Raw genomic sequence first — 9,457 nt, 5'->3', positions numbered from 1 at the left:
GAGTAGTCTGGGTTCATAATGTACGAGGCACATGTGATTTGGTTCCGGGTATTGGTCTTGTGTGTCCTACCGGTGGCTAGGTAGTCTTGAGTGGTTCAGATACCTGACAGCTTATGTGAGTAGCCCGTGTAGTCACCTTTACCGATAGCTTATATAAGCAGGCCCGTGAGTAGCTCTTTAGCGAGTGTTACATGTTATGAGATAGTTTTGGCTACGAATGTATATGTAGCACTTATGCTCAAGTTTTCCGTGTATTTGATAATATTCTGAGTGTTCAACGGGTAATGCAATGGATGAGGTGATGAAAGTCCCAATAAGGGCATGTTAAAGAAGGTATAGTCATACGATATATGATAAACCGTAATTTATACATATTTTTATCCCATGCTTAGCACATTTATGGATGGTTTCTCCTTAAAATTGGTGAATTTGATGCTCCTAATCCTTTAATTTCATGTTTTATACTTAGGTGAGCATAGGAGAGTAAAAGGAGCGAGAAATAGGCCAAAAACATAGAAAATGGACCCACGTGGGAAATCAACACGGCCTGGACTTTCTCACACGGGAGTGTCACACGGTCGTGTCCCTTTGGCAGGATTGAAGCACGACTTACACGGGTATACTACACGCCCGTGCCTGTTCAACAGCCTTGACCTCAGGCTGGAGTAATCATACACGGGCATTTCACATGGGCGTGTCCCTGTCAAGCCAAAATATAACCCTATTCGAAAAGGCCAATTTTAGGGGCTTTTAAGCATTCTAAAGCCTATTTAAACACCTGATGAGGCACTTAGAAGGGGGACGCAGAGTAGGAAGAAAGGAATTACTCAATGAAAGCCAATTGATCCATCTCAGAAGTCATATTCATCATCAAGACTGAAGATCTCCCTTCAAGTTCCTTCAGGAGTTTTGGGTTTTCTTATGTTTTGTCATCTTTATGCTTTTGAGATGTTTTCTTTCATAAGTATGAACTAAACCCCCTAAAAACCTAAGGGGAATGAAACCTAAGATGGATATTGTTATTATAATCTGAATTGTATGATAAATATTTGACTTGTTCTTAATTATGTGTTCTTAATTCTTGTTTTGATATTCTAGGATATTGATTCAAGTTAATCTCTTATTGAGAGGAGGAATAGACCATGTCTAAGAGTAAATTTTTCATAATTAAGCGGAGTTGATTACACGCATAGAGATAGGGTGATAAGATTTTACTGGATTAGGGTGAAACTTAATAAGGGAATCCATAGATCGAGTTAATGCAATTCTAGGGTATTAATTTGAAAGATATTTCAATTATTCAACCTAGGGTTAGACTTTATTAGTCTCGAGAGAGATAATAATATAACTTAGGGATTTCTATGGATTAAGTCAAATGAATAAATCATCTGATTCAAAGTCAAATAACAAGTGAAGTCTAGGTGGATTTTTCCTTAGGTATTGCTTTAATCAATCGAATTTTCCCAAAAGTATTTTCCCAAATTTTCTTTCTGTGCATTCTTAGTTAGTAATTAGTTTAGATAACCAAACCTCTTAATTTTTAGGCTAGATAATAAAAATGAAGTAAATACTAGTGCTCATAGTTCTTTTGGGTTCGACAATCCGGTCTTGATGAACTATACTACTGTTCGATAGGTACACTTACCTTAATCGTGATAATAAGTTAGTCTCAAGAACGATTCTTTCATAAATCTTTAAAACCTATCACGACTATCACGTATCAAGTTTTTGGCACCGTTGCCGGGGAACTAGGATATTAGGAACATTCGATTTTTATTACTTTAGCCATTTTACTTTTATTGCAATTTAAAATTTTCTTTTCTTTTCTAATTCTTCATTTATTTTCTTTTGACAGGTTTTTCTAGTTTATGACTAGAAGAAACCTGTCAGGACTGTTACTGTTTCATAGTGAGCTTGATCACACAGTTCACAGAAACTGAAGAGAAATAAGGCGAAGCTTACGATACACAGAGGACGAGCAAGAGGACGATACTTCAACCACAACTGAGGAGATGGCTAAAAACCAAGAAAATCCGCTACCTCCTGTAATTGCTATTAATCAGAATCCTGGTCCACACACTATGTATGATTATGCTAAACCTTCTTTAAGAGGAACTGAATCGAGCATAGTTAAACCTGCTGTAGCTACAAATGCTTTTGAACAGAAACTGAACACAATTCAAATGATACAGCAATTTGTTCAGTTTGATGGTTTGCAGCAAGAAGATCCCAACGCTCACTTGGCAAACTTTTTGGAACTATGTGATACATTTAAAATTAATGGCGTTTCTGACGACGCCATTCGCCTTCGGTTATTCCCTTTTTCATTGAGAAAAAAAGCTGAACGGTGGTTGAATTCGTTCCCACGGGGGTCAATCACTACTTGGGAACAAATGACCAAAGAGTTTTTATTAAAATATTTTCCGCTGGCTAAAACGGCTAAATTACGTAATGATATCTCTTCTTTTATGCAGATGGATTTATAAACACTCTACGATGCATGTGAGAGATACAAGGACCTTTAGCAAAGATGCCCTCACCATGGGTTACCACTCTGGCTACAGGTCTAAACGTTTCACAATGGCTTGAACCCTTCTACTCGGCAGATGGTTGACGCAGCTGCTAGCGGAACCATCAATAATAAGACACCTGAAGATGCCTATGAATTTATAGAGGAGATGTCACTAAATAACTATCAGTGGCAAGTCATGAGGACAAAGCCAACGAAAACAGTTCGCATTTATAACGTCGATTCGGTCACCATGCCCTCTAATTAGGTAGAACTCTTGAATAAGAAAATTGACAATTTTCTTAGTTCTTCACAGGTTCACCTAGTAATGCAGTGCGAAGCAAGTGGAGGTGGATCAAGTAATTCAGAATACCCACCTTATGGCCACAACATGGAGAATGAGCAATTAAATTACATGGGTAACAATCCTCGATCTCAAAACAATCCTTATAGCAATACTTACAATGCAGGTTGGAGGAACCACCCAAATTTTTCATGAAGAGGCCAAGGAAATCAAAGACCACCACCCCCTCCAGGCTTTCAGCAACTACTGTACCAGTAGGAGAAAAAGCCGAACCTTGAGGAGATGCTAACCAAATCCATCTCGGTGTTAGAAACTCATTTTTAGAATACCGAGACGGCACTCAAAAATCAACAAGCATCAATTTAGGGGCTCGAAACTCAGATTGGACAGCTTGCCAAGTTGATTTCTGAACAACCACAAGGTAGCCTTCCAAGCAACACTGAATCTAACCCAAGGGAGCAACTCAACGTGATTGTCATTCAAGATGAGGAATGTAACACCCCGAACCCGAGACCATCGCCGGTGTCGGACACGAGGGGTTAACAGGCCAAGTTCACACGTTTTGCCCACCAATTTGACATTTCCAGTCAGGCTGGAAAACTGCGTCACTGTCGCCTTAAAAATCATATCTCGAGTTTCAAAACTCAGAAACTGGTTTCGTAAATTTTCCCTGAATTTAGACTCACATATCCATCCATGGATTTATTTCTAGAATTTTTGGTCGGGCCAATTGGTACAGTTTATTAGTTAAAGTCACCCATGTTACAGGGATCGACTGCTCTGACCTTCGCACGTTATAACTTGAATATCTCTCTGTAAAGGGCTTTAACACTGGTGTCGTTTGTTTCTAATGAAACTAGACTCAAATTGGAATCTGTACATATAAGGCATGACTCATAATTCTTTCTGGATAATTTATAGTAAATTTTTAAAGTTGCGACAGGGGACCCAGAAACCGTTCTGGCCCTGTCTCACAATAGCCTTAATATCTCTTAACATGTAACTCCTATGACCATTTCATTTCGTCCATATGAAAATAGACTCATCAAGGTTCATTTACATAGCTTATTCACTATTTAATACCATTCCTACAAATTTTGGTGATTTTTCACATTCACGTCACTGCAGCTGGCAGCATCTGTTTTTAAGGTAGGTCTTACCTATTTGGTAGTCTCCATGAACCAACTAGTCTTGCCATACATAGGTTCATATATGATCATTTTAACCATGCCAATGGCTGATCATGTGACCAACATTCCCATTTCCAATCCATTGCCACATCATGACACCAAATATATACATACAAACCACAAATAGTCTAAGTTCATGCTTCCTTTTTCGAGCCATTTTCGCATGGCCATACATATATACATCACAACATATTTAACCAACAAGGGGCAGTCCTATACATGCCATCTCAAGTTCAACCAAAAATTTATACCAAAATGGAGGCTTGATAGTGTGGATGACTTCAACTTCAACGATCCCAAATCCGATTGCTTCGAGCGAAATCTAGAAAACGAGAGCCAAAGCAACGGGTAAGCATTTTATGCTTAGTAAGTCTCAAGGAATATAATCAACTCTAATTACAGCAATACATTCACATAGCCAAATGCATCATTTCATTAATACACATTCTTACTTCACACTTCATCATTATATAATTTCACAAAGTATCAATCAATTCAATAACTGAAATTCATTAGTCGATTGAGCGAATGTTGCTCAAACATGTCGACTTTCAATGCACATATAAACGTACCTCATTCTTTGGGCTTTTGAGTGTACTCATTGAATTTATTACAGCAACCAACACTCACCTCCAGCCCAAGATTCTTGAATATAACCGGATATAACCATGTGCACAAATGCCTTGGTCTTAGCCGGATAGAATGTCTCGCACGAATGCCTTGGTCTTAGCCGGATGTAGCCACTAGCACAATTGCCTTGGTCTTAACCGGATATAATTTCCAGCATAATTGTCTTGAGTTTAGCCGGATATCATTCAATTTCCCATGAACACATACATCAATTATCATTGGACATACATATTTCATTTTCGTTACTAAGGCTCAAACGCAATTATAGTCACAAGCATATTCGCCTTGGGACTTAGCCGGGTAGAATTCAAATACTCATGCACACATAATCAATAATCAATACACATCCATACTTTATTTCACATAATTCAAGTAGGGTCACTTCTTGAGGACTTACCTCGGATGTTGTCGAGCGGCTTTTTCGCTATTCGATCACTTTCTCCTTCCCTTGTCCAATTGTGGCCCTCTAAGCTCTTGAGCTAATTCAAACAAATTCAATTTATTAAAACCTCATTGTGCTAGCTTATGGTCGAATATGACAAGGAGTTTAAATGGTCATATGGCCACCCTTTAGCTTGAATACACAATGGTCATGCACATTTTATACTACATCAAGCAATTCAATACAATTTATTCGAGCATCAAGGAAATGCTAAGGCCTTCAATAGGCTACCCAAGGCCGAATATTCATGTACATGTTGAGGCCAATTATGCATAATACCTCACAAAAACAGCATGCATTTTACTAGTTAATGCTTTGCATATTGTGGCTCAAAACTTATAATATAGCATCAAGCACTTATATGTGTGCTAGGCGAATTGTGCTTGCAAATTTCACAATTATTCTTCAACATCTTCTTCTTTAAACAAACTTATTCATCACTTCCTTCATAACCAAAACATCATGTGCAAACATATATATACATATATGAGCATGGCGAATTTCAAGGTGTCCATAGCCATCCAAAACACAAATTTTAACTAACATGCAAGAAGCATGAACCATGCTCATGAATGCATCATGGCGAATATGACAATCATGCTCCTTTTCAACTTCAATCATGATAGAACAAAAGAAAGCTCAAAATCTTACTCAAGAGTAGACAATCCATCATTGCATGCATCATCATCAAGCTTCACACTTAGCATGCAATGGCTTTATCACCATAACAACTTTGGCCAAATACCATTTCCATGGCTTAACAAAGATTTGAGCCATGGCTAACATGCACATCAAGTTAGCAACCAAAACATGCATGAAACTCCTAACACAACCTCATACATACCTTAATCTTGATGCAAACTTAGCCAAATCTCCTCCTAGATCTCTTCCAAACCAAGCATGAAGCAAAAATCCTCCTTCTTTCTTAGTTTTGGCTCAAAGAAAGGATGAACAAAATTTTTCTTTCCTTCTCTACAACTCACGGCAATGGGGGAATACCTCACTCACACACATTTTTTTCATTCTTTTCTTACCCATACACCTTTGTTTATTATTTCTCCCTAATGCACCAACAAAACATGTTTCATGACATGTTTTGCCCATCCTCTCTTGCCATGGCGGCCACTTCATGTTGGGGGAAATTTGACATGCAAATCCTTATTTTGCATGCATGAGCAACTAGTCATCACACATTTCCCCATCATACTTTCAAAGTTCACTACTAGGTCCTTTCTAGAGAAATTAGCATTTATAACACTAAATCGAAACATCAAAATGTCACACACAAATTAACACATATCATAGGCATCAAAATAAATTTTAAATTATTTTTATGCCTCGGTTTTGTGGTCCCAAACCACATCCCGACTAGGGCCAATTTTGGTGTCACAACTCTCCCCACTTAAGAAATTTTTGTCCCGAAAATCTTATCGGTAAATAGGTTTGGATATCGCTCTTTCATAGAGTTCTCGGTCTCCCAAGTAGCTTCTTCTATCCGTGCTTGAGCCATAACACTTTCACCAGTGAACCCGCTTGTTTCGCAACTCTTTCACTTCTCGTGATAGGATACGAATCGGTTCTTCCTCATAACTCATATTAGCTTGAATTTCAATTTCGATGGACTAATCACGTGCGATGGATCGGATCTATAGCGTCAAAGCATCGAAGCGTGAAAGACATCGTGAACCTTTTGAGTTCGGGGGCAAAATCAAACGATATGCCATTGGACCGACTTGCTCGGATATCTCATATGGCCCAATGAACCTCGGGCTCACTTGCCCTTACGGTAGAATCGAGTATCTTTTTCCAAGGCGATACCTTGAGAAACACTTTATCACCCACGATACTCGATACCCTTACGCTTCAGATTCGCGTCGACTTCCGACGATCGGAGGCTATCTTCGAGACTTTCATGGATTACTTTCACTTTCATTCAGCATCTCTAATCAAATCCACCGAAAATCTTGTTTTCACCAAGCTCGATCCAAAACAATGGTGTACGGCATTTACGACCGTACAAAGCCTCGTAGGGTGCCATCTTAATACTTGATTGAAAGCTGTTGTTATAAGCGAATTCAATCAACAGCAAATACCGTTCCCATGAACCACTAAACTCGAGGACGCAACATCTTAACATATCCTCAAGTATCTGAATTATCCGCTCGGATTGACCATCGGTTTGGGGGTGAAAGGCGGTGCTAAAATGCAACTTGGTACCCAAAGCTTCTTGCAACTTTTTCCAAAATCGTGAGGTAAATCTCGGATCTCTATCCGACACGATGGAAATAGGCACCCCGTGTAATCTCACAATCTGAGAAACGTACAATTGGGCTAATTTGTCCATTGAAAAATCCGTACGTACGGGGACAAAGTGAGCCGACTTAGTCAATCTATCAACCACGACCCAAACCGCATCCTTCTTACTTGCTGACAATGGCAGTCCGGATACAAAGTCCATTGTGACTCGATCCCATTTCCACTCGGGTATCGTGATTGGCTGAAGTAATCCTGAAGGCACCTGATGTTCCGCTTTCACTTGTTGACATATTAAACATCTCGAAACAAAGTCGGAGATGTCTCGCTTCATATCATGCCACCAAAACCGACGTTTCAAATCATTGTACATCTTCGTACTCCCCGGGTGGATTGCCATTCGGCTACAATGGGCTTCATTCAGAATTATCGAAATGAGTTCCGAATTCTTTGGAACACACAGACGACTTTTGAACCTCAAACAATCATCATCGTCGATTTGAAATTCCGAGTCCTTGTTCGGAACACACTCAGCCCGTTTTGCAGCCAACTCGTCGTCGACTTTCTGAGCTTCTCGAATTTGATGTATCAATAGTGGTTTGGCTTTCAATTCAGCTACTAACACACTATCGGATTGGACAGACAAGTGCACGTTCATCGCTCGTAAAGCGAATAATGATTTACGACTCAAGGCATCCGCAACCACATTCGCCTTTCCCGGGTAATAGTCAATGATCAGCTCATAATCCTTTAACAGCTCGAGCCAACGTCTTTGTCGCAGATTTAAGTCTCTTTGGGTCATCAGATATTTGAGACTCTTGTGATCCGAGTACACATGGCACCTTTCACCAAATAAGTAATGTCGCCATATTTTTAAGGCGAACACGATGGCGGCCAATTCGAGATCATGAGTCGGATAATTTTTCTCATGTGGCTTTAATTGCCTCGGCGCATAGGCCACAACTCGACCCTCTTGCATCAATACACAACCTAATCCAAGTAGGAGGCGTCGCTATAGATGACAAACTCTTTGCGACTCGGGTTGCACTAGAATTGGGGCTTCAATCGATAAGTTTTCGATTGATCGAAACTTTTTGACATTTCTCCGTCCATTCGAACTTAACATCCTTTTGGAGTAGCCGTCATCGGCGTGGCTATCGTTGAGAATCCTTTACAAATCGTCGGTAATAACCTAAGCAAGCCCCAAAAACTCGAACCTCGGTAATATTTCTGGAGGCTTCCAATTAAGTATGGCTGAAATTTTATTCGGTCGACTCGAATACCCGATGCTGATACCACATGACCCAAGAAGCTAACCTCTCTTAACGAACTCACACTTGCTTGAACTTAGCATATAATTGCTTATCCGTAAAATTTGCGGCACTAACGCGGTGTTCAAGCATGTTCGGTCTCATTTCTTGAATAGACCAAGATGTCATCAATAAACACGACTACTGAATCGATCCAAATATGGTCTAAAGATCCGATTCATCAAATCCATAAATACCGAGGGCATTAGTGAGCCCAAACGGCATCACTAGGAACTCATAGTGACCATATCTCGTTCTGAAGGCAGTCTTGGGCACGTCCGAATCTCGGATTCGCAATTGATAATAGCCCGATCTCAAATCTATTTTCGAGAATACCGAGGCTCCCTTCAGTTGATCGAACAAGTCATCAATACGTGGCAACGGATACTTGTTCTTTATCGTCGCTTTATTAAGCTGACGATAGTCGATGCACAGCCGCATGGTTCCATCCTTCTTCTTCACGAACAACACTGGCGCACCCCAAGGCGAAAAACTCGGGCGAGCAAAACCTCTATCCACCAATTCTTGCAACTGAGCTTTCAACTCCTTTAATTCCGTTGGTGCCATACGATACGGAGCTATCGAAATTGGAGTGGTACCAGGTACCAATTCGATGCCAAATTCTATTTCCCGAACAGGTGGTAAACCCGGCAATTCTTCGGGGAAAACATCCGGGTATTCACAAACCACGGGCACAGATTCGGGTTTCTTTTCTAATTCCTTGTCATCGAGCACGTACGCAAGGTACGCCGCACCCTTTTCTTACATATTTACGGGCCAACATCGCGATATTACAATGGCAACCCTTTAAGTCCGTAG

At 40.1% G+C, this 9,457-nt stretch overlaps 1 non-coding gene across 1 annotated transcript; it reads right to left on the bottom strand.

Moving 5' to 3' along the window:
• Positions 1-2,441: 2,441 nt before the first annotated feature.
• On the bottom strand, positions 2,442-2,548 carry LOC128279662 (small nucleolar RNA R71). The gene has a single exon (XR_008269861.1). It is a non-coding gene; the product is annotated as a small nucleolar RNA R71 (small nucleolar RNA).
• Positions 2,549-9,457: the final 6,909 nt, after the last annotated feature.

This window comes from Gossypium arboreum, chromosome 8 (genome assembly GCF_025698485.1).
Source record: "Gossypium arboreum isolate Shixiya-1 chromosome 8, ASM2569848v2, whole genome shotgun sequence".
Classification (NCBI taxonomy): domain Eukaryota; kingdom Viridiplantae; phylum Streptophyta; class Magnoliopsida; order Malvales; family Malvaceae; genus Gossypium; species Gossypium arboreum.
Note: the sequence above shows the minus strand (reverse complement) of the source record. Positions and strands in the feature narration are given on the sequence as shown.